This window comes from Rhipicephalus sanguineus, chromosome 10 (genome assembly GCF_013339695.2).
Source record: "Rhipicephalus sanguineus isolate Rsan-2018 chromosome 10, BIME_Rsan_1.4, whole genome shotgun sequence".
Taxonomy (NCBI): domain Eukaryota; kingdom Metazoa; phylum Arthropoda; class Arachnida; order Ixodida; family Ixodidae; genus Rhipicephalus; species Rhipicephalus sanguineus.
In genome coordinates this window covers 69,088,037-69,114,721 of record NC_051185.1, presented here as the reverse complement: position 1 = coordinate 69,114,721, position 26,685 = coordinate 69,088,037, and the positions used below count along the sequence as shown (strand labels likewise).

At 45.4% G+C, this 26,685-nt stretch overlaps 1 protein-coding gene and 1 long non-coding RNA gene across 4 annotated transcripts in view; both read left to right on the top strand.

The window, feature by feature from the left end:
• Positions 1-7,737: 7,737 nt before the first annotated feature.
• LOC125760020 (uncharacterized) overlaps positions 7,738-26,685 on the top strand; it is a 155,008-nt gene continuing 136,060 nt past the window's right edge. The window contains exon 1 of the long non-coding RNA XR_007417683.1: positions 7,738-7,837. This is a non-coding gene — a long non-coding RNA (uncharacterized LOC125760020). The remainder of the gene's footprint in view (positions 7,838-26,685) is intronic.
• The window catches only part of LOC119372082 (uncharacterized), a 139,852-nt gene continuing 120,969 nt past the window's right edge, over positions 7,803-26,685 (top strand). For 2 of the 3 annotated variants that reach the window (XM_049419596.1, XM_049419594.1), the window contains exon 1: positions 7,810-7,997. The gene's annotated coding sequence lies outside the window, so the exon portion shown is untranslated. Of the gene's footprint in view, positions 7,998-26,685 lie in introns of all 3 variants that reach the window. The other variant, XM_049419595.1, reaches the window with a different exon arrangement.

Genomic DNA, 26,685 nt, shown 5'->3' with positions numbered 1-26,685 from the left:
TGACCTGCAAAGATTGTGTTTCTTTTTACTATAGCAGCAGTATCATCCTCATTTCTTCTGGAAACAACAAACGCGCGAGTCTACAAACACATTGACTGTTCTTTGCACAGCTGTACCCGTCGCAATCGAACATGCTTTTTCGGCAGGACACATAAGTGTTACGGCGAATGCCCCAAGCGACCAAGATTGCGGAGTCCCCTACACAAGGCAAACTTTAATTTGTTAATACGTAAAGCGATACAAACAGCGGCATCATCGTGCTCCGGGCAAGAATTACGAGGTAACAAAAGCCAAAATATAAGGAGAACACGGAAACAAAATCCAGTCACGAAATTAATAATATATATGGGGACGAACCACTACTTCTGCGCAGCAACCGAACAGAATGAAAACAAATTACTGGGCCGGAACAACAGCGCGAGCAGGCAATGCAGGCTGGCACACTTTCACATACCTTTGGCACCAAGCATCGTACCGTTGGGATGAGTCCACGATCGATGGTTCACATTCTTCGCCGCCCCCGTCTGCCACAGACTTCGAAGATCCCACGTTCGCAATATGCGCGAGCAAAGCGATGGGCCGTGCCGGCGTCGCGCGATAACGCGCACCCATTTGCACAACACCCACGGGCGTTGACAACACCACGGCACCAAGCTAGTACACTGTAACTTCTAGAACACTGTAACAACTGTAACTGTAACCAAACTGGCGCAACCGCCGCCATCACAGCGCGCAGAAAAAATCGGCGTACGGCGCAGCGGCGCGGTCGGTAGCCGCTGTCGTCCACCGCCGTTGCTATGGTATGACATCAAAGCGTCCTGTGTTGGAAGCAGCCAATCGCGTGCCGGCCTGGTTGCTAGCTCTGTATTACTAGATCCTCAATATGCGCTTCCCGGTGGCCCGCTCAAACGCAGATGGATACAACTCGAAACACGTGTCACTGGTCGTCATTAAGAAAGTCGCGCCATTTTTCTGAATAAAGAAATACAATCGGCGGAATAAACCTGCAATAACCCTATGACAGTTCTCATTAAATGCAACATCAGCACCTAGCCAGATAACTTTCTACTCAAAAGCGCGCTATATTTAATGACGGAGGGCAAGTAGTGCGGCGGCACACCGGCACGTCAGTTTGTTTCCTGCTGCCACACGTGGTACGTCGGTTCTGTCGGTGCAGTGTGCCGTTTTTTCGAAATTGTGAAAACGTCGTGCGTGCTGCAACGTGTGTGGGGCATTGAATTCGTCATAACAAACATGTGCTGTGTCTTCAGTGCAGTAGCAATTACGACTTGAAGTGCAAGGTGTGCGTTTTTCGATTTTCCAAGACGCGGAGCTGCGCTAAAAATGGCTGCGCGCGATTTCGTGTGACAACTTCACTCCTTCACAGAACCCCAGGGTGAGTTTTCCTGCAGAATAGTCTACATATACTTCCGAGCGTGATTAGAAGTACGACGGTCGCCACTTCTTGAAATGCCAGTGACGAGGATGAGGAATGGCATGACCTTCAGAGGGAAGCAAACTGTTCACGGCCTGGCTGCAACGTAGTTGTCACTGAGGAAACGCAGTGAAAGATAACGGAAATTATCCCGGTATTGGTGTATGTGGCCGGGTATGCTGTCTACGCCGCCTTGAAGAAACTCAAGATTGAGAAATGTAGAGAAGCAATGAGAGTGAATAAAGAAACTTCAGTTTGTGTTGCAGAGAAGCACTGACCTCGTCAGAGCAATGGACCGAGGAAGTCTGTTGCTTTTAGCGCTGTTTGTCGTAAATGCTGTCGCATATAATTATGCAGCCGTGGAGCAATCGTCAAAACAAGAAGTGCTCTAAAGTTCTCGAACCAGCACCAAGTGGTTACAGACCTCACCGTGGAGCTCCTAACCAACGACGAGTCGTCAGATTTTTATACCTGCGACGATGGACATGCTGAACAGCTGGTTCTGAAGCAGTGTTGCAGTGCAGCACGAATCCTCTCATACAAGTCTTTACCCGCAAGTAATGGTTTTAGAAGCTGAATCGAAATCAAAGAAGGGAAAGCTGGAAACGCTAAGCTGGAAATAGCTCTCGAAGTGCCTTTGGCTCCGCTGTAAATAAAGTTGTTCAGACAAAGTGCCATCATTCTCCCGTTCTCGCTTATAAAGAAGCTTGCGACCTGGTGTGATTTCCTCTGTTTCATTTATTACCTGCCCATAAGTTTCCCTATCACTGGCAAGCGCAAGTCGAGGAGGCAAATGTATGGAGCCTACGTATTTTCGCACGAACAGTTAACCTTGCAGTTTTACTTCAGGTCGAAGGGTAGCTTGTTCCTATGAATCTCTTTTTTTTTTATTCGAACTTCCCTGAATGCATTACGCCAAGATAATTTTCTTCGAGGTGTGACTACGTGTTCGGACTCTTTTGTGGTCGATGTATCAATCAGTCGAAAATTTCTACTACCTGCCGGATGTATAACCAAGAACCGATGAACAAAATTATGCGAAGTTCCTGCACATTTGATATATCTTTTTCTGTTTACTACCGAGGTGAAATACAGGGCATAAGCTCAGCAAAACTCTGTTTAAGTGCTTGATATTCCTCAGAGCAAACACACGTCTTTTACTTATTCACAAAAGAAAGAAATATGTCAAAATTTGTGAGGCTTACTTGACCGTAAATATTTGCACGCAATTCTTTTACTCCTGAGGAGGGAAGTCCTAAGCGCCAAACAGGAACACTGACGAAAGAAAAGGCACAGACAAGCTCACAGCAGACGTTACTACGCAAGCCTTCGCTGCTCGGTGGCGAGCAACCGCCGCCGCCGCTTCGTGACGTCACGGTGGCAGCCTTCAGGCCTTAAAGGGGTCATGAAGCACCCTTTGGGCTGATTGAAAAAACACATCCTGCGGAAAGCTGACACGGCTATGAACTGCTCTGCCAAATATTACAGTCGTGCGCGCCGCGTAATGGCCACAAGCGGAGCGCGAAGTTGCCGTTTCGCCAGGCACCCTCTTTTCAAACAGAGGCCGGTTCTCACTGTCGTCGGTGGGCGGGGCGTCTGTCCGCTGTACGTCGCAAGAGACATAGCATGCTTATTGGCCGATAGCCGACGTAAATCGAGAGCGGCGTTCGGATCAGATGCGCTTCTTGCCGCGGGGTGCCGCCACTTGCCGGCGCCGCACTCCTCAGTACACGGTAGCCGCACTCGCGCAAGCGAATCACAGCGGGAGAGCGATCGCGTTTCATGACGCGCGCTGGCGTAACTTCTTTCCCCCATGCCATCCCTCCCTGTCTAGCTTCCAGTGCGCTCGCCAGCACGAGAAAAGAGAGAAAGCGCTGGGAGCGTGCGCCAAACCCCCGTAACTCCGCTGATTCTTGACGGATTCGAGAAATTTTTGCGGCAATCGATTCGGGAGGCAGTACACTCCGATACTGAGGCCATTAGATCATTACTTGGAAAAGTGGTTCATGACCCCTTTAAAGTCTAGAGGGTGTTGGGTTGTGGTGTCCTCGCCTGAGAGGCAGTTACTGCGTCACTAATCCCCATTCTTCACCCTCTTTCACCCCCAAGAATCTCTATCTCTCCACTCCCCCTCTGAAACTCGGGCTCGACATGCCGAAACGCTCCTTCGCATCGCCTCATGGTCCCCTTTAGCGGGAGATAGTGTAATTATTTTTCCTATGTTCGCGCGCTGCAAAAACCTGCCAGTATGTTTACCAACGAACTAGCCCAAGCCTCAACACTTATAAGCTACGTGTGATGACGTCATCATGTGACGATTATGTGCATCACTCGTGTTGACGTCACCACTGACGGTCAGTTTTCGTTTTTGATGAGGCACCTAAGGCTTTCGCCTTAAAAGTTTAGAACCTCATGTGAAGTGTTGGTAGCTTACACGTGACGTCATGGAAGCAGGTACACCAACGTACTGGCACTGGTACTTAACGTACTGGCACTCCAACATGGCATCTTTGACGACGTCAAGGCAGCATAATCACATCGCGGTTATCCTTGCTATGTATACATCAATGTGATAATGATGCCGCTGGAATGTTTTTGACCACTGCGCGTGAATAACGAAAGATCCTGCATGCTATGTATAGGTAACATTAACGTGACGTCACAGATCTCGCGCCTCACCATGTTGGTACTCCAACATAGCGGTTTCAGTGACGTCAGTGCAAGCCATCTATACTATGGCGTGTGCCCGCTTTGAGAACTGGATCATAACCCGATACCGCCTGCACCGCGCCCTCTCTTTATATATACCGGGTGTCCCAGCTATCTTTAGCCAAGGGCTAAAAAAATACAATATTAGAGGCAGGCGAGTGAAATCAGTTGCAAATTGCTGATAGTCACGTTGCGCACCACAGACATTTTTTTGTTTTATTATAATTCATTTGTTAATTAGGATTATTTAACTAAATTGCTAAATATTAACTTTAGGCAAGAAATGCGACTTGAAATGTTCGAGAGCGTCTTCAGAAACCCCCATTGCATTATTTGCGATAAAGTCTCACGTATACCATTTTTCCCAGCTATCTCTAGCCAAGGGTTAAAAAATACAATATTAAATGCAGGAGAGTGAAATCAGTTGCAAATTGGAGACCGTCACCTTGCGTACTACGACATTTTTTTGTTTCGTAACTAATTATTTTGTTAATTAAGATTATCTAATCAAATTGCTAAATATTCACTTTAGACAAGAAATGCGACTTGCAAAGTTCCAGAGCGGCTTCATAAACCTCCATTGCATTATTGCGATAAAGAAAGTGTCACGTATACAATTTTTTCCAAGCTGCAAAGAAAGCCCACGAAATACAAAAAGAACCACGTGACTAGCGCATTCCTGCGCAGCGAACATGCTGCTCTTAGCCGTGGTTTGAACGAACGAAATCACCTGCGGCCGCGGCTCGCCGGCTCTGTTGCAGCGGTAGGCCGATAAGTTGGCGGTGGTTTCTTGGCCCGCGTCAGCCAGTTGGCGCGCGTGACGGTGCAAGTTGTAGCGAGCACGGGCCAAGAAACCACCGTTAGCCTATCGGCCTACCGCTGCAGTGGAGCCGGCGAGTCGCGGCAGCACCTGAATTCGTTTGCTCAAACCACGGCTGAGAGCAGCATGTTCGCTGCGCACGAAAGCGCTAGTCACGTGGTTCTTTTTGTAATTCGCAGGCTTTCTTTGCAGCTTGGAAAAAATGTTATACTTGAGACTTTCTTTATCGCAAATAATGCAATGGGGGTTTCTGAAGACGCTCTCGAACATTGCAAGTCGCATTTCTTGCCTAAGGCCAATATTTGGCAATTTAGTTAATCCTAATTAACAAATGAATTAATTACAAAACAAAAAAAAATGTCTGTAGTGCGCAACGTGACTTTCAGCAATTTGCAACTGATTTCACTCGCCTGCCTCTAATATTGCATTTTTAACCCTTGGTTAGAGATAGCTGGGGAAAAACGGCATACGTGAGACTTTCTTTATCGCATATAATGCAATGGGGGTTTGTGAAGACGCTCTCGAATACTGCAACTCGCATTTCTTGCCTAAAGTCAATATTTAGCAATTTAGTTAAATAATCCTAATTAACAAATGAATTACAAAAAAATATGTCTATAGTGCGCAACGTGACTGTCAGCAATTTGAAACTGATTTCACTCGCCTGCCTCTAATATTGTATTTTTTAACCCTTGGCTAGAGATATCTGGGACACCCGGTGTGTATTTTGGGGTAACCTTGAAAAGTTGGGAGGTAGAAGCCGTTTTTTAGTGCCCGTTTTAAGCTGCAGCAGTCGGCGGCATGCAGATGCTCCGGTGATGGCGGCGGCGCCCGCCCGCTGCGTTGGCTCGGACAGACGGAGCTTCTGCTTACTTTTCTGCTCGTGTTTGCTTTCACGGCGCGTGCTCGCCCGTCTGGTCGAGCAACGGCGGCGCGGTTTCCGCTCCCCCTCCGGCTTTGCCCGGTGACTGCCCTTTCCTCAAGGACGCCAGCTGCGGAACGCGAAATAGCGCTGATAATTATTCAATAGGTCATAACAAAACGACAGCGTACTAAAGCTGTTTGCAATGTCGCCAGTGCTCAGCCCACAACAAGAGGACGAAAGGATGAAACAGACACGGACACATGCATACCCGTGCGTTGTTTAGTTTGCAAAGCTATCGCTCCGCTGATCCCTATTCATTCCTGTATTCCCTGCTGTCATTCAGCTGTTTCTTACTTGCTTACTACATTTCTTTATGTAGAAAGAAATGTAGTAAGCAAGTAAGATCCGTGATCTCAGGCAAATTCCGCCCTTCGTTTCATCATTCCTTTGATTTCTGCACTTAATCCGTCATTGATTTCTCTATCACGTTATGTATAGTTACATTCTTTATTTCTTATTTCGTTTGCTTCATCAGTCGTTTCTTGCGTCTACACACAAGTGCTTCACGGCAGAAGTATCTCGGCTTTCCCATTTAGGGGGCGTAGTTTTGTACAATCAATCAATCAATCAATCAATCAATCAATCAATCAATCAATCAATCAATCAATCAATCAATCAATCAATCAATCAATCAATCAATCAATTTTTCTTCTTTCACAATAAATAGTACGGAATAAAGATATACAGAAGGAAGTCCCATAGTGTAAACTGAATTGGGGCCTCCTGTAGGTAATGAAGATAAATATTCGACTGACTAGTGCGCTGTTGTTTCAACTATTTGCTCATTCACGTTTGACTTGATATAAATTGATGTACAGTAATGTGTAGGGAATATGTGCCATGTGACCTTGATTACGGGGAATAAGAAAGGATCACGTGGTTTTGTGAACATCTCGCGCCCTGCGCCACAGTGCAGGTAAAGCCGTCCCTTTCCATCGATGTGTCAAGCGCGCAGGTACACACTGAGCCTCATTGCCTCCTCTAGTGCCCTGGGCGATGGTATGTCGCGAACAAAAAAGAAAGAGGGCAGCCTAGCGTTCTACAAACTACCACCGACACTCACTTGAGAGAACAGCCCAATAAGCGGTTCAGACTAGTTCAAAGACCACTCGTGCGCATGTTTATCGCATTCTTATCGTAAAGTGAGATCAAAATGATTCATGGTCACTCTCCGTGCCTGACTGTGGATGTTGTCGTCTGAAACTGACTAGTGATCTTCGAGAATGGAAAGCTCTATTTTCAGAAAGGCAGAAATCTGGAACTCGGCTATCGTTGGCGAGGTCCTACTACTCTGTAATGGGGACGGGGCAGAAAAAGAGTAATCAGTGAAGATGATAAGATAAAGAAGGGTAATTATACAAGTTTCTCACGTCGTGGAAACTTTTGGTGATAGTTACAGTTCATTACGTATAGATAGGTAACACCAAAAGCATCTTAAAGCTACAAAGTGATCAAGTGCGTAACCTGCCTTCAGGTACAAGGCGATGAAGAAAACATGAACGTTTCCTTCGCTTACTCATGCATTTATACATATGTGATGCGATGAGTTTATGTCGCGAGAGTGCGAGCGGTGTACGACAGCATTGCCGGGACGCTACGAGTGGAGCGCGTCCCAAGCAGTAACTGAAACGTTTGTTTTCTTACTGGCGCCCACGGATTTCGTCCTCGCCGCGCTCCCTCTCACCGGTTACTCTTTCCGTCCCTCCTCACATGGCGAGAGGGAAACCGCGACGTCTAGGTTAGATTAACTTCGCGATTGCCTCGGCGGCTGTGTTTACAACGTCGCAGCTGCGAGCGACGCGCGGGGTGTCGAGCTAACCGCAGTATAGTATCTTAACCCTTCGCAGTGTTGTGCTCGTTACGTAAACGAAGGGTAGCGCGTAGCGCCATCTGGCCCACACCCGTCGTGTGCGGGGGGCCTGGCCGCGTCGTTCCTGGCAGTTGCGCGGTTACGACTCGGCGGCGGAGCCGGGGCGGGGCCGCGAGGAGAGAGTGTGTGAGGAAGAGAGGAAGGACAAACGAAACTCAGCCGCCGAGGTGAGTGTCTCGGCAATCTGCGCATCGCTTATTGGATGTACACCGGTTGGACGAGAGACTCCGACGCTTCGGTAAGGATTCTAAAAAAATAAAACGCACACCTTGACAATATTTCTGTTCTTTTAGTGTTTCTTCATTTTTTTTTTCGTTCACGGAGTGTAGAAGCAGTTGTAGTTACTCGGCCGCTGATGCGGCGATTCTGGTACGGCAGCGCGGCGTAGGAGGTAAAGCTTGGCGCGAAGGCGATTTTAGTGGGGAAAAAATAAACAGCAGACTCCAACGCAGTTTTCGCACATGCATTTGCACACACAGTTTTTCGCACACGTAACGCACATTGCGTGTGCTGCGTATTCGTTATGTTCTGGCGTTAGTGGGAGAACGCTGTTTTATGCGTAATTTTTGGAGCCTGTACGTCCTATGCTCGACCCCTTTAAGTGCTAAAGAGTAGCAGGTGACTTATACACCGACAGGGGATGATAGCCTCGACCTGTAGCTGTGAGTTTTTTTATGCGTGGCAAGGGTGAAAGCGACGAATGATGTTATTTTGAAGGCCAAATGTTGATGAGGAGGTGTGAAAACCTAAAAGTACGGCAGATACTGGGTGCGAGAGGCATTTGGAAACACTGTGACGAAGAGAGATACTTTGAACTGAGTGTCTGTGGTCCGAAACTTTTGGGCCCGTGGCCAATAGGAGCCTTGCAGAAGTGCGCTTTAAAAGCTTTCAATTTTTTCTAGCAGACAACGGCATTATCGACAGTTGTTAACGCATTTAATATTTGTGCTGTTATAACGTCATAGTATATGTATATGTGCGACCGTTGATTATGTTGTCTTGATATTTATGTTATGTCTGTGCGTGATAACTCACCTACATGAAGAATGTGCCAACTGTTTACTTTAGATCTTCATATAAGAGGACGTTACTGTTTTAATTTTCGAGACATCATATTTGAGTGTCATGGTTTTATTGAAATTGTGTATTGTATGTCAAGAGTATTTATTATGTTGGGGGGTTTTGTTTGTTTCTTTATTAATACTGTCAACCCCAAGAGGGGTTTTTACAGGAGTGGGAGCAAATACAATTTTGCAAGATAACATGTCGTGCTAAAATTCGAGGAAAAGAAAAAAATGACCAAGAAATACATTACATTACATTACATTACATTACATTACAAGAAATACATTAACGGGAGAACGCTGTTTTATGTGCAATTTTCGGACCCTGTACATTTTATTTTCAACCCAGTTGAGAGCTATAAGGAGTAGCCGGCGCCTCATTTGAGCGCCAATATCTCCTTATATCATGCCATTAAAAATATAATAAAACAGAGAAAGTTCCAACGACAAAGAGAGAGAGAACCAAGAAAATGTCGAAAGGTCAAGTAGACGCACGTACGCTTTGTTATCCTGACCTGAGAGAAGAAGTCAAGGGGCGAGAAGAGAGACATAACGAAAAAGAAAGATACACCGAATTGCGCGCACACTTAAGGGAGCGACGGGAATGGAAATATTTGGTCTAAATTAGATGCATTGGTTCGTTTACACCCGTTTGCTGGGACTGCCGAATAAAACCATCTATGATATCAACGGCTGGTGAAATTGTACAGCACCATTGGTTGCACGCTCGCACGACACGTTATCACTGGGCAGCGCTTCGACAACTGGAACTTTCAACAAGTTTTCAACATCTTTCAATGGTTGTTGATCTCTCTCACAGTGACGCTGCCAGCGCAGAACAGCGTAGCACGCTATTTTTGGGAACTATGCATGCCAGTTTGGTTGTGACATGGCTGCAGATAGTCGCAGCTACTATTTTAAGCCGCGCGCGTTCTATGAAAACAAACAAATCTATATTCGCTGCCGACTCTGGCACTTGAAGCTGCTCTCAAGTGCACACAATTGACCTTTAAGACTTCGCACTCATCGTGGCGTCCTCTTGCTGGAGGGGAGTCAACTGTCTGTATTGGCATCTGACTGCAGGCAGTGCTTGCCTACGTCTGTTTTGTGTAATGATGGCTATAGACTGCCGTTGCATGAAATAGGAAATACTCGCATTGTGCGTGGAAATAAATTCATGGTACTTACGTTCGTACATAGGCAATAATTTTGTCATGTATAAAAAAAAGAGCAGCCTTAAAAACAAGTCAACAAAAAGTTATATACACGAAATATGAATCGCGTTGTGCTTCATATAATAAAGAGAGGTGAGACCTTGTGTTTCGCAAACGATGAATGAAATCTTCGATAATGTTGGTTCAGTGAATTTTATAAAATCAGATGATGAAGTACGACTCCATAGGAACACGTCCCGAAAACAGGTTTTCTGAGAATTCAAACTTTATCTAGGAGTGAGGGATGAGCCTTAAAGGTCCTACTTTGCGATTGTATCATGATACGATACAAGATACTCGAGTAATAAGTATTTGAAATACACTTACAAGATACTACTGGCACAGTGTATCCAATAAGATACATTCCATTTCTAGTTTAAGAAACTTAAGTGCCTTTGCAAATTTCCTATTTTAATGCATGTATAATGTAGCAGTAAACGCGCATGCACCAAAATTCACACCTGTAAATTTTTAGCTTCTACAAACATTGTCGCATTGCAACAAAATGTTAGTTAGTACCCCAAATATTTGTATTTCTTGTGGAAAGTACAATATGTTCACTCTGAAACAAATCATTATAGTTTCTCCAGCTGCCCAGCAGGAAAGCTTTTCATAAGCTGTGCTGTCAGCGGTTTTTACTTGTTACCGTTCTAACTGATGTGCATTATACTGCCCTGCTTACCGACCAGCTAGCGGGTCGGCAAGCAGAGCCTCTGCACGATGGGGCGAATACCTCTGAGGAGTTTAACCTTGTCCGTAAACAAATTACCGTTTTCGCAATATCACATCCTTCGACAGGTGGGCAGGAGCAATACGCTGGTAGCGACATCCCTTGTGATGCATCGTGCATGCGGAGAATACATGAAGTTGCAGCAACCTTTCACATTCTACTTATTCGCTGGGCTAAAGCGTTCATCAGCAAAGTATTCAATGACGTCGAGCCCTTTAGCGATATTATTTTTGGGAGAAAACATGTACAGCCTAAAGACGTTTTATATTTAGTGGCACAAAGCGTAGCAGTACACCACCCTATTCGCACTACACTGTAAACCGTATTACACGCATACAGGTGTTTTTGGTGTCTATTACTCACAACCATACACCCCACGGAAAGGGCATAACAAGCAGGATTGCACCCTTTGCATGGGCATACTTCACGGACTTACACCCTTTATGAATAAATTTTCAAGGGTGTAATATGAAAACTACACCCTTATGGCAAAAAATGGAACGGGGTGTTTAAGTATACGCGCTAACACCCTTTAAAAGAAAAAGAGGATGACCTTATTTTTATGTCTGGCGGTCCCATGCCGCCTATTTCCCACAGGGCGGGTGCTCTCCCAAGCGACTATGTACTTCGTTTGGCCGAGCACCAGGCCGGAAGTGCGCTTGTACCTCATTATGAAATAGTAACAGCGCGATATTGTACACGGGGACACACAAGAGAAGCAACACAGACAAGCGCTGACACAGACCTATTTTACCGGTAGGTACCCGGCGGCAGCAATTCTCTGCCACCCACCGCAGCGGCGGATGCTCAACTATTTTACCAAGGCTGTGGTGGGTTAAGGAGCGCCCAGGGGCCTTTGCAGAACATTATGAGGCCACCTTTCGAGATGAGTACCCATGAACAACCGAGCGCCAGGTCGGCGTACTCCTCTACCCCTTAGAAAAAACCGGTGAGTTTCCGGTCGGCACTGAGAACCGAACCCGGCACCTGCCGCATTCGATGCCGACGCTCAACCATGTAGCCACCACTGCGGGCAATGCACACGCAAGAACACAAGCAAAATGACTTCCACAAGTCTGCCATAGTTCTACTGTCAAGAGAGAAATCAGTGGCGAACGGGGAGAAGGTCATTGTGGCATTCAATCCGATTTCAGCATACACCGCACATTTAATTGCCCACACAGAGGACTGATGCAAAAAGTGACTAAATGAGAATAAACACATTTCAAGAAACACCCCCACACCCTACCAGTTATATTTGAACATATGCCCTTCATGCGCCCTTATTTGAAATAAAGGTGTGCAAAGGGTGTTTGTGTCGTATTTATACCGTTAAAAATAGTCAGAAATAAGGGTGTACGAAGGATGTTTCAGTGATCGAAACACCCTTATGGGTGTGAAGAGGTTTACAGTGCATACTGCCAATAAATAACTCTGGTTTTTTGGTATTTTATAATGGCACGAAATTTATGGGTAAGAACGAAACGAAAATGGAAACACTGTTCCATATCACACAATCGCAGTAAGGACGTAGAAACATAATGTGGACGACACCACTAAAAGTTTGAGATTTAAACATGCAGCATTGCAAATATTCCTGTTAAGGTCAGGCAACTTAAAATTCAGTGCCTGTGGTAAGTACCTCAAGACGACTCGTATGGATGCTCATGACAAAGAGTGAATATTTCGCATAATAATATTCCTCGCATCCCCTTCGTAACATCTTTAACATGTTTCCTTATATGTTGTAATACAATCTCAATTTTGCTATTTCCCTAAGTCGCGAGTAGAAGTGCTGTTACTGCATGTTCCTGTACGCTCAGACTATTTTGTATTTTTCCACAACATCACAATGACTTAACGCAAGTGGAATGTAAATACGTAAACAGTAGACATGACGTAGACAGTTTACAAAAGCAAGAATAAAGCACAAAAATTTATTTTGGTACCACGTTAAGAAAGAAATATTGCAACTAGCAGACGGGAAAACGATGCAGATGTCTATTTAGTAAGTGGAATGCAAAAGGTGCAGCTCATAGAGTAGTTGTGTTAACAAATAAATTATGATTTTAAAAATATGCAATAAAGATTCCAGCAAGAGAGATACAGTAGGCCAAGATAAGCTTTGTTAGGTAAATGCTTTTTCTATAATATTTGGCGTGAGTACCGGTGATGCGTTATTCGTTAGAATCTCGTTTGAGCGATTTAAAGCAGCAGCCTCTCAAACTGCCGGAAGGTTTTGAGAACACGAGCCCAGAAAATCCAATACGCAAGGCCGGCAGCTGTGCCAAGATTCTATGGATATGCAATATTGTAAGCTACTGGTCTCAAGCGCACTTGAGCTAGTGGGTCGCTTTCCGGAAATTTAATACCCCATGGACCGGAATTGTCATGTAGGTTGCAGCGGGAGGGAAGATGGGGGCGGGCGGAGAAACTTGAAGAAAATGTCTTCTAACGTTGCCATTTGAAAGAAGGCCTTTCCCATCGGTCATACATGGTTCATTTCTAGACACCGGATTTTAGGCAAATGCCTGATTTGTTCCTTACGCTCCTATCCCGCCATGTTGATATATGAGCATGAATTAGATGCTAAGGAGGGCTTCTATAGAGTTTTTACAGCACCTATAAATGCCTACTTTTGGCGTTCGTGCCTATATGCCTATAAGTGCCTATTTTCAAAATTGGCGCCTATATGAACACTGTTTAGCCTCAAGTTTCCCTTCCGGGTGCAGATTGAGCCTGTTATTCATTTTACCGTGCAACAATGACTGTTCGGAACTCTATGGGGTTCTACCTATTCCTCTAGTTCAACCAACTCCCGGAAAAAACGGCTAGCAACAGTTAAATGGGACGCACCGGCGAGAATACGCCGCCGCGCTGACATGGCGCCAGCGGTTGGCGAATGCGAAATTGCGGAGAGCCGTCAGAGGAGAGTGAAGAGCAAAAGAAGAAGAAAAATGTGGCGTGGACGCGGCTTTTGTTTAGTTTATAGTTTGTTTTTGAACCCTTTTTCTACCGAACACGAGCTGAGCTCGTCCACGCTGAAAGAGGCGTTTGCGGGCAGAGAAATTGAGCTACCCCGATTCATTTTGCTGTGTTCTCCTTGGCTTGAACAGCTGCTGCAGTAAAAAATAAAAAAAACCCATCAAAGCACTCATTCTGGTCGAGGAAGTACTGGATTGTGGTCATAGCCGTATCTACCGGGAGGAGGGGGCAAGGGGGGCGCTAGCCCCCCGCTGAGAAAAGTTAGGGAAGCTGAGCCTCCCCCCCCCCCCCCCACTTTTGACAGTGGTCATTGTGGGCATTGTCAGCTGTAGACTGGGAAACTAACAGGCGAGGCAAAGTTTTGCTGGAACGCAGCAATCACGCAATTATATAATAAAGCGTGTCCTACAATTCTGCTGTGAGGACTGTCCTCCGTGTCTCATGACTAGAGGCCAGATTTTTAGGCATTAAAAAAGCTTGTTTTAGGCGCCAAAAATAGGCAGGTAAAACGTTTTAGGCTTCCGATATCGTAAATATAGGCACAGTAAACTTTCACATAAATGCAAATAATTTCAAACGAAGACGTGCGCGACCTCTATCTACGACATGAGATGAAAAATATAATTGCTTAAGATGGCACAAAGGCGCCAGCAGTTCAACATAGCCGTGATATTGTACTTGGTTCCACTCGGATCGCAGAACACGGTCTTTCCCGTGTTATGCAGGGTGAGTCACTTGTCCACTGTCGAATCAACACACCCCTGGGTGTCTTTTCGGCATGAATGAGAAGGGCAGAGCAGAGATCCAGATCGCTAAAAGAGCACAAGGGAGGGAGTCCTCCTGTTTGCCGGGTCGAATCACATAGAGGCAATTTCTACCCTGACAGTGAACCACTGGTTAGCCAGGCGGACGGTGCAGCGCCCCCCCCCCCCCCCCCCCCCCCCCAACCCCGGGACATTTCAGTTTTGCGTGTGTGCATATACACGCACACATAAAAACGCATGCACGAACATACAGAAAGTATGGTTGAAGACCCCCCCCCCCTTCCCCGGAAAAAAATGTCTGGCTACGCTACTGCAGTGAACCCCTCAAAAAGTAAATTACAAACAAAGCAACAGCTGCGTGCACATCGCATTTTTTTTTTTTTTTTTTGCTATTCACTCTCCATTCCGCTGAAGGCTCTGCTCGGTTTCGCATTCGCCAACCGCTCGCGCAATGTAACCGCGACGGCGAATGCTCGTCGGCGTGTCCCACTTCACTGCTGCGAGTGATTGTTTCCGGAAGTTGGTTGAACTAGAAGATTATGTTGAACCCCATAGTTCCCAGCAATCAGTGTTACGGGGTAACATGAATAACGGTCTCAAACAGCCCCCGGGAGCGAAACTTGTGGCGAAATGGCATTTATATAAGCGCCAATTTTGAAAATAGGCTTTTATAGGCATTTGTAAGAATTTAGGCACGAGCGCCAAATATAGCCATTTATAGGCACTATAAAAACGATATAAATGCCCTTCTTAACCTCTAATTCATGCTCATACATGAAAATGGCGCGACAGGAGCGCAAGGAACAAAATAGGCATTTGCCTAAAATCCGGTCTCTACTCATGACCACGCACTGTATGGCTCTTTGCGGTCGGGCTGCCTATGCGACGCTTTCGCGCTTTGCGCTCCAGTATTGCAGAGGAAGCTACCGCTCAGCAGGGGCTCTATAAGATTAGATCAATCAGTCATGATTTACTTTTTTTTCTGCCTGGCCTGAGATTTACGTAATCGGCGACGCAAATTCGGGTGGGTACCAGTAAACATTTTATGGACCGGTCAAACACTCTTACTGTTTCAAGGAATTTAATTTATTTCTTTGAAAACAAATACCACAGCCGTTGCTCCATATCCAAGCTGCCGTGAGTTAAGTGTTCAGAAGTGTCGAGTGTTTTAGTTGTGCCGAGCCATGAGATCTAAAAAATGTTCCCGCTTTTAGTCCACGATTAAACTGCTTCACCTAGTTTATCATATGGCAGCCTATAGCGATCGCGGCGGCTTGTAACAAGGCGATAAATAAGGTAGTTGACTGGAGCACATTCGGAAGCCCAGCTTTCAAGTTTGCCCCGTAACTTGATCTATATGACCAGGGAGATGATCAGCGTCTATGGTTTTCTGGACTAAGAAGACAGCCCACCAGCAAATGCTTGTGTCTGTTCCTAATGATGTTCATTTCCCTCTTTCCCTTTTTCTCAGCAAGGATGAGTTCACAGAGAGTAGTTTACGCGCAGAAACAGCTCAACATCACTTTACTACAAGAGAAGGTATCTATTATGCGCATATGCATCCATCTCGGCCGCTGCTGCCAATGTGATTTGAGGGCAGCCTTCTTGAATTATTTTGCAAATGACACACTATTCGGCTATTCCAAAAAAGTTGTGATTGTTCAGCATAGTAATGCGCTGCTTATTGTGAACAGTTCATTTTAATGCCGCGAGTTTTCGCAGAATTGTGACGTCGCGTAACAAGGAGGCGATTTTATGGCACACCGAAAATTTTTGATCAATAGCGAAGAAGCAATGTTCAACAATATGCCGCATTGAAAATTTCTTTTCACATAGTAGTGCATAAGTGCTGATTGCACGACGGATAACTTACGCGTAATTTGTCGCATCGTGGTACGACCAAGTGTTGTGAGCACGACTCAGAAAATTTCGACCAATCATTAACGGCCAACGACCTATACGGATGGAAAGGCTGCGGGGTAGTTTAAGGTTATAATCGCCCATATCCTTTCAAAGAAAATCTGGGCTTACACCGTTTACGTAGGCGTATTTAGTTGGACGGGCCGGAGGGGAGGAGTAAACGGCCACTTCGCCTCTTTTTCCGCTGGCCAAGCCGTGAAAAGTAGGAGGGCAAGGAACGAGACCTAGTCTATAAATTTGTAGTCATTCATAATCTTGTATAGACAACCAGCTGAATGTAGTTTCCATGAATATTAATCGACTGAACTTGGCCTTCTCCAAAAAAGGCTCTTATTTTTTAATTTGGAGACTTTTCCCAACGGCATAAATTGTTAAATATACAGATAGAGACCGGTTTCCGCTATATACATCAACAGTGCTCTATGGCGGGGCCCATAGAGCCACAAATGACTCTTACAGTGAAAAAATTGGCACTCGGCTTATCCTGAAGACTTCTGCGAATTACCTTGATTTGTAAGCCACATGCTTTGTTTAATGAGTGATAATTTAAGGTGAGCAAAGTGAGGTATTGGGCTAGTTGGTTTTTCATGACTATAAAAACTGCGCTACAGTTACTACGAAATACGAAGTTAGGGGGGAGAGACGAAATGAAGTGGACACTACAAGCGCAAACTATCAACTGAATTTTATTGAACAAAACTTGAAGGCAAGAAGACATCCAGGAAAGGGAACGATCAGTTTTTCGGAGAAGGTGGGGGTGGGGCGGCAATCTTGCTGCATTGTCTTCATGTGCTCCACGTGGGGTGATTGCGATGGGGTGAATGGGTGATTACGATTGCGAGAAGTGGCGAAGGCTCAAAGTTCTTTTGCGAGTGTGCTGATTCAATTGCTATCTCTGGCTTCTGATGAATTCGATTTCCGCGGCGGTTAGTAGAATGGAGCTCGTACTGACGCATGCGCTTTCCTGGTCCGATATGTGGAAGGCTTCCCATATTTCGCGTGTAGTATTATTCTGTAATTATTATTTGATTCTTTGATTGATACAGGTAGCCTGTGATTGCCATCTGCTGGCATGCATAGCGATGCTCTTTGAGCCGTTCATTGGGGCACCTTCCTGATTGTCCAATATATGCCTTGCCACATGTTAGTGGAATATTATATACGATTCCTATTTCACATTCAACGTATCTGTTAGCATGACGTGTTCGGCATTCTTCTTTCTTCGCTTCGAGGTCGTTTTACGTTTTGGCATATTCCTTTTAACTTGACTGGGGGCTGAGAATACGACATTCAGCTCGTGCCTGGCTCCTATTTTCTTCGCGCATTCCACAAATTGAGGAAGATAGGAGCCAGGCACGAGCTGAATGTCGTATTCGCAGCCCCAGTCAAGTTAGAAGGAATGTGCCAAAAAGTAAACGACCTCGAAGCGAAGAAAGAAGAATGCCGAACACGTCATGCTAATAGATACGTTGAGTGTGAAATAGGAATCGTATATAATATCACACTAACATGTGGCAAGGCATATATTGGACAATCAGGAAGATGCCTCAATGAACGGCTCAAAGAGCATCGCTATGCATGCCAGCAGGCGGCGATTACAGGCAACCTTTCCATGCACTGCAGAGAGTGTGGGTGCCGCCCAATGTTAGAAAAAAACGACAGTTCTGGCCAAATCAAAGACTATAAGACTACACGCGAAATTTGGGAAGCCTTCCACATATCGGACCAGGAAAGCGCATGCGTCAGTACAAGCTCCATTCTACTAACCGCCGCGGAAATCGAATTCATCAGAAGCCAGAGATAGCAAATGAATCAGCACACTCGGAAAAGAACTTTGAGCCTTCGCCACTTCTCGCAATCGTAATCACCCATTCACCTTATCGCAATTACCCCACGTGGAGCACACGAAGACAATGCAGCAAGATTGCACCCCCCCACCCTCTCCGTAAACTGATCTTTCCCTTTCCTGGATGTCTTCTTACCTTCAAGTTTTGTTCAATAAAATTCAGTTGATAGTTTGCGCTTGTAGTGTCCACTTTGTTTCGTGTCTCCCCCTTAACTTCGTATTTCGTAGTAACTGTAGCGCAGTTTTCATAGTCATAATTTAAGGTATTGGAGTTATAGAAGGTTCTTCATACTCATCGTATTTACAGCGCCAAACTCAGACTGCCAAGTTTGCAGATGGAATGTTCCGATGAAAAACAGGATAAATCTGGCTGCACTTTTTAAAATTGACGGTACTTTTTCCAGAATGTTATTAAAGGGCCAGTAAACAACCCAGAGATCCAAAAATGTATTGAAGAGAAATATGCGCAATTTTGCTATGTGAACATGGTGCCGCAAGAATTTTGCAAATACGTTCTATAATAAGGAAGTTACAGGGGTTAGAACATCCGTTTCAGCTGGTTTCAAATTTTCGCGCGGCCTCGCCACCCTTTTCCGTCACAGGGACGGGAAGGCGTAGCCCGTCGTCGTGACTCCGCCCACTTCGGCAACGCGACACGACTTCAATTGCAATTGACGTAATCGGCGAGCTCGATCAGTCGCAATGCACTTATGATTGCTGCGGCTCCTGGTTGTTTATTATTTACATTGTCGCACGTGCTCCGTAACTTGACGGGCAGTTTTCGGCTCTTCGGTATTTTAAAACCTTTGCGATAGTTTACAACGCAGCAGGAATGCGTGCCTGTTTTCCAAGATGACGAAGGGGCGCGAGAGAAGAGAACCCCGCTCCCCTCTCTTTCCGCTTGATTTGCAGCCGACAACGCTTCCTCCACGTGTTGCTCATATCGAACGCGAGGTGCGTGCAGGTGCTATGCAGTGCGAGGAATATTGGGCGCGATGCCCACCACTGGAGACGTGGGCACTGCAATCGCTGTGACGTGCAGGGTTGGATCACGTGGTCTCACCTCGCACTGGCAAAGGGAAGCGGACGGTTGAATGCGCCGTTTTAGATGCGAAGCAGCTTATGAGCGAGGCCTGTCCCCCCGGCGTGACCAGTGCCCAGGGCTTAAAGTCAGGGGGGGCTCGGGGGGGGGGGGAGCGGTTACCCCTTCCATTTTTAAGGAGGGGCCGTATGTATGTGTGTACGTATGTATATAGGTCGCCGCCCTCTGAGGGCCCCCCTTCCAATCAGGGGCGTAGCCAGAAATTTTTTTCGGGGGGGGGGGCGGGTTCAACCATACTTTATGTATGTTCGTGCGTGCGTTTGTACGTGTGCGTGCCTATATACGCAAGCAAAACTGAAAAATTTCGGGGGGTTTTGAACCCCCCCAACCCCCCCCCCCCCTTGGCTACGCCCCTGCCTATGAAGGGAGACTTTAAGCCCTGCCAGTGCCCCGCGAACAACTAGATGTATGAAAGAAAGAAGAGAATGAAGTGCTGGCACGAGAGGAGAGCTCGCGCATGGTGTGCGGAAAGGAATGTTTGCCTGAGAAAATGGTGCCACAAGATATATGGAAGAAAGAAGAGAACGAAGTTTTCGCAGAGTGGAGAGCTCGCGAATGGCGTGCAGAAATGAATGTTTGCCTGACATATGGACGTGCGATAGAGCGCTCGCTCCACTGCGGCGCGTGTTCTAGTATAAATCATGCAAGGTACCCACTACGCCATAAATCACGCAAGGTACCCACTTCGCCATAAATCATCGTCATTCATGCAAGGTACCCACTACGCCATAAATCATGCAAGGTACCCTTAGATGCGAAGCAACTTATGAACGGCGCCTGTCTCCCCGGCGTCGCGTCGGCGTAGCCAGTGCCCCAGCCGATCGGAGCGGCAGGCTCGCGAAGCCAAAGCGAAACGGGTGCGATGACATCGCATTCTCAAACTTCAAGCTGCAACCTTTGCAGCAAGAGCCATTAACTTTATACTTTACGGACCACAAGGCCGTTATACTCAAGGGAAAACGTTCGCCTGAGCTTAAAGTCATATATGACGAATAACAACATCAGCGGAACCTCGAATAGAAGGACTATGAACAGTGATGAAGAAAACAAAACATTTACAGAAATCTAAGTCGACTCATGGTTGCTTCGCATACTACTCAGGGTTCCCTTTACGGGGAGATGGCGGGATTTTTTTAACCGCGATTTCGTGGCGTTTTCTCTTTTGAACAGCATTGTTTTGCTCTCACTTTTTGTCTGCGGAATCCTAGGCTACACAATCCGGCAAAGTGCAGTGAAAGTTACCGGCGGCCTGGTACTTGTCTGCTCCGTGCCACAGTGCGCTATACGTACGCGAAGGAACCGGGCGTGAGCTTTCACCTATACCCTGCTTTGCAAGACCATGATGCTGCTGTCACCTGTCCTTATCATTGTTATGTCTGGCCCATGGGGTTAAAACTTAGTAGTTGTCCGCCGCCGCTGCCGGTGTCCGTAACCACTATCGCGCGAAATAAGAAAAAAAGCTAAAAAAGCTAAAAAGCTTAAAAAAACTAAAAAAAACGAGGTTCGAACCTGGGCCCTCTGCGTGGGAGCCCAGTGTTCTACCTCAGAGCCATGCCGGTGCTTGAAACTGCTTTGCAAGAATACCGCATGCAGGTTTCATGTCGGGAAGGGACCACATTAACATATGTAATGCAGAGTGGTAGAAGAGTAAAATAACAACCAGGCGTCACACAACGAGAATTCTGTAACCAGGCGTCATACAATGCGAATTGCGCAACGAGTGGGTTGTTGAATGCTTCCAACCCATTACAAAGGGTTCTGACATAATTCTTCATCGTCATCAGCCACAGCATCAACAAAGTGATCATAATACCTTATACGTGTTTAGCGGGTTCCACGGTTCTCCGCAGAATGACGAAAAATTACATAGTGGCTGCTTCCATACTTCACAAAAATTATGATGATTTATAGCGAAGTTGGTTCCTCGCAAGTGCACTTCTGTTGTTTGCCAAGGAAGCCCATAAGGCTCCCATAATCCATTTCCTGAGGGTCTCAATAAAGTTGATTCCCTCTCTATTTCTTTCTCACGTTAGCGTATGTTATAAAGCGTGGTGGAAGAGTGAAATAACGACCGGGCGTCATACAATGCGAATTACGTAACTAGTGGGTCCTTTAAAGCGTCCAACCCATTACAAAAGGCTCAGTCCTAATTCTTCATCGCCATCAGCCGTCACATCAAGAAACTGCACATAATGCCTTACAGATAGTACCTCGCTTCTCCGCAGAGTGATAATTGTTGTGGTGCGTGCTTCCCAACTTCACAAAAATTATGATTTGTGGCGTAGTGGGTACGTTGCTAACGTACTTGTATTAGTAGCCAGAAGAGAGTCTATAACAGGCTCTAGAAATGCCGCTCTTCGAGCTTTCGCTGTGTCTGTGCTGCGCTTTCCGCGCAGACCTGGCGTTTTTTTCTTATACTATTTTTTTTCTTTGGCATTTGATGGCGTTCATTTTGCTGACGTATTTCCGTCACGGAAATACGTCATGAAAATCTTGGTGGACCCCGGCATAAAACACTTTCATGTTAAAAGAAGTAAACGCTTGTTCGCCGAGGTTCTGTGGAATTAATAATTTCAGTTCTCCTTCAAGTGAACGAGCGACTGCACAGAGCAGCATATTTTTTTTATAAATCATCAGAATCGGACGAAGACCGCGTTCCCAACGTTTCGACATAGACGACGATAGGTGTAAAGAAAACCCCCACCGACGCGTCGAAAGCTGTTTTTTTTTTCGCGGGCTTCCTTGTATCTGCACTTATTTTATAAACTTCAGAGACATTTTCTGCACCTAAGACACGAGAGGTTAGAGCACTTTTCGTGTTGCAGTGCAGTGAGGCCAATAATCTGCATATTTTCAAAAAAATTATTTTGCTTGTATTCTGCGAATAAAGCGCCATAAAATAGTTGTTTAGTTGTTTTAAGACACGTATATAATAAAATCGGCGAAGAAAAAAATTCGTATTTTTGTATCGTTCTTGGTAAAAGAACTCGGTAGTGAAAGGGTTAAGGTGTTCACCGCCTGGGGAAAAACTAGTTCTACGCGATTCGAGCCGGCTAATAGGAAGAATCCTCGCCTACTGGTCTTTTAGGGATCTGGATGTCTGCTGCTGTTCTGCCCTCTCAGTCATGCCGTAAAGAAAGGCAGAGAGGTATGTGTTGATTGGACAGTGGAAACTTGACTCACCAGGCTACAGAATAAGCGAAGATACCGTGTTCTGCGAAGCGTGCGTGACAAAGGACAATTGCAGGGCTACGTTCGTTCGTTCTTTCTTACTTTGTTTCTTTCTTTCTTTCTTTCTTTCTTTCTTTCTTTCTTTCTTTCTTTCTTTCTTTCTTTCTTTCTTTCTTAGTTTATTTAGAACAACACAGAATTGTCCAAGGGGACACGGCTAAAGGCAAACATTGCCTGACTGGGCCGTGCTAACCACCACCACCACCACCACCACCACCACCACCACCACCACAAAAGCATACATTAAAATCAATCAACTACACTTGGTTTACACAGATGAGATGTGCAATTAATCAAAATCAAAGGCAATAATCGAAAAGAAACACCAATGTTATATAGTTTGACAGGTACTTAGCACTAAAAGGTAGAAGGACAAATATAAGAAATGGTGCACGTGTAACTCTCGAGCAAAGAAAAAAACCATAACATTGGTGCGGAATCATAGTCTTCATACATTAACTTTAGCTTAGTCCTCCGAAAATAATAATTCTCATATCGTTTTTTGAAATGCTTGCTTCGTAATTCCAGAATTGAGGAGATCTGTGGTTAAGGCATAGTCGTTGAAGAGGTTAGGAATTTGCACCGCAAGTTTTTGTTCACCGTAATTTGTTCTATGTGGTATAGGTATAAAACTATTTCTGAAATTATAGCCTGTCGTTTTTACACAGTATTTACTCTGAAAGGAATGTTTGTCGCTCTGAAATTGCCGCATAATCTCAAGCTTATATGTGTGCTTATATAGCTTATATGCATGTATATAGCTTAAATAGCTTATATGCATGGAGTATGGACACTGTAAATATTTTATATTTGCAATAGTACGTTTTGGTGCTGGCCATACGTCCTAAGTTTTCTATTGCACGCATTGCGCGGTTTTGAAGTGTTTGAAGTGAACCTAAATTACACTGAGTAGTGGTCGGCCAAACTAGAGACAGTACGTTAAACGGGAATGTACTAGTGCGTTATAAATATGGTGCTTCACGCTTGTTGGTAGCAAATATCGCAATCTGTTTAGTGCACCTACAGCGCGGGCAATGCTATTTTTGAGAAAGTCAATATGTGGTGACCAGGACATATTCTCGTGGAATATAACTCCCAGGTTTGGCTGTGCTTGACTGTTCAATATTTATTTTTGAAATTGTAGCTGAGGTTGAGAAGGCGTGTTCGTTCCTTTTGATTTAAAGAGAAAGTGTTTTGTTTTACTTACATTTAATTGAAGTTTGTTTGTATTAAGCCACAAATTTAATCTTTGCAGCCATGTGTTGGCTTGTTCAAAAATATTGTGCAATTCCCTTCCTGAGAAGAACACGTTGGTGTCATCGGCATATAGTATAATGTTAGAGTAGCCCTGTACTTGAACAATATCATTAATATACAGCAAAAATAGAACAGGTCCTAAAACGGAGCCTTGGGGTACGCCGTATTTGATAGACTGAATTTCAGAAGTAACACCGTTTATCATAGTGTACTGTGTTCTTGTCGTTAGATAACTTTTTATTGAAGATAATGTGACGTCACGAATATCAGAGTGAGGTAGTTTTTCGAAAATAACGTTATGTTGCACGCAATCGAAGGCTTTTCTAAAATCAAGAAATATACCAAGGGTTAGCATTCGGTTTTCAATGTTTTCAGGAATTTGTCCTTTTATTTCAAGTAAAGCTGTTTCTGAAGATTTATTTTTACAGGAACCATATTGTTCTTGTGCAATTATTTTGTTTGTGTTTAAAAAAGCCACCCAATGTTTTGTTTATAACGTGTTCGGCAATTTTCGCGAAAACAGATAATACGGAGATCGGTCTATAGTTATTCATATCATTAACTGGGCCACCTTTATGAATAACGGTCACTCGGGCCAGCTTCATTTTATCTGGGAACACGCCAGTCTAAAGAACTAAATTACACATATGTGCAAGAGGTATGCTCACATATTTGCGAACGGATTTCAGCGGCTTCACCTTTACATCATCAGCACCAGCAGCGCAACTGTCTTTTAACGATGAGATTATGTTCTGCACCTCCCGCTCATCGGTGGCCACCAAGAACAGAGTAGAACCCCGATTTGACATATATTCCGATTGAGTGACTGATACATTGGGTTGAGAAGATGAGCCAACGTCTGTAAAATGAGTATTGAATGCATTTGCAATCTGGACATCTGATAAACCGCTTTGTTGAAGTTTAACTTTATTTGCTATAGAAGCTCTGTTCATTACCTCATTGATCGCCTTCCACTTGATTTGAACTTCCCGATACTGCAGTGAACTTATTCATATATTTTTGTTTGGCGCGTTTAATATCAGAGTTTAGTTTATTTTGTTCAGATTTTAACCCCCGGAAATCATCTTCGCTTCTAGTTTTTAGAAAAGTTTGAAAGAGCCTGTTGCGTGATTTAATTCTTTTATAGAGCTCACGTGATATCCAAGGCTTTCTTGCTTTCTTGTGTTTTTTTTTGAGCTTCACAAAGGGAAAGCATCTGTCGTATAAGAGCGCAAAGGTGGATATGAAAGCCTCGTAAGCTGTGTTTGCGTCGTTATTCGCAGTAACCTCGTCCCACCGATAGCAAGAGATCAATTCTACGAATATTTTTACGCTTTGTTCGGAATATACCCTTTTGTAGTTTTCGTGTGTTATTTGACAAGGCACTTTAGGAGGCAATAGACAATATTGGCCTCGAGGCCCACCACTGGAAACGCCGGCGCCACCGTCGGCGTGACGTGCTTGGCACGATCACGTGGTCTCAGCGGCCGCGTCGGCTGCTTGTGGCGCACTGCCGCGCGCTTTGAAAACGAGTTTCAAGTCCCACATGCGCTGCGGTCTGTTCAAATTCGGAAGTTTTCTGTCATTTTCTACTCAATTGAAACCATTGTAATAAAGTGGCCGCCTCCGAAGGCGACGAACATGGGGCTCTACCGCTCGGTGCCGCAGTGCCGCGCTTACGCAAAAGAGCCCAGTGTCAGCCTGCACTGGTAACCGCGGGACAAGAAACAGCGTGAAGCATGGGTTGTAAAGCTAAGAACCGGCAAGTAGCCATCCGCTACGAGTCTTGTGTGCAACGAGCACTTCCGCGACGAAGACTTTCGTTACTGCGTCGGGCCTGCAATGCTCGGTGAGTAGCAGACAGCGCGCACTGAGACGATGGCTCGCGCGCGCTTCCCGCCGGCAAATGATGCTTATTTGCCACAGGATGGTAAAAGCGCTACCTTTTACCACGTGGGATGCCATCTCAGAACACTCCAATGCGACTTCTTGATCGTCAGCCCCGTGCTCAGCGTCCACAAAATCGGCTGCAGATGCGCAAGTCATTGTTTAGATACGTTGAATCAAAAAACGCACAGGGTCCTTCATGCATTCGTTAAAGATGACTAGAAGGCGAAAGCCATCTTCTTCTTGTCAGTCGATGTACTGATTCTCCCGTGCACCCATTCAAAAGCGTTCTGCACCTAAAGCGGTTTTGCACGGCCTCCGTGACCGATCACGGAGGCAATGCAAAGCGACCATGACGTGTGAATACGTCATCATGTGACGCCACATTATGTGACGTCATGATGACGCTACATATTTTGGCGATCTGTGACGTCATGATGACGTCATTGGTGACACCATCACGTGACGATTATTTTTTGCATCACTCGTGTTGACGCCGCCGACGCGGGACGCCGACGGGCAATCTTCCCATTTGATGAGGCATGCATTGCTTCATAAGCTACATAAATTGCCTCCGTGATCGGCCCACCGATTATCGGCCCACCGGCCAAACCCATGTATTTTCTTGGAGCCTCATTTATTTACGTGGGAAAGATGCCACCCTGTTGGCGTTAGACACGATACTGCTGCCAAAATTGCTGGGGTACTCGCTAAATAATTACTATCCTGTTTTGCGGCTGCTGGTTGCTGCAATACCTTCTATTTTTTTCACCGCTATTTCAAGTTTATGTGGGTCCTATTTCACAGCCGACGTTTGCAGAACAAGTCCGGCAAACGTTACTGTATTTTCTTTCTTTTCCTGGGCGTTGCATGCTACTACATGCTCGGTCTCGTAGACTGGTTCTCCTTCCACCAGCAATCTCGAA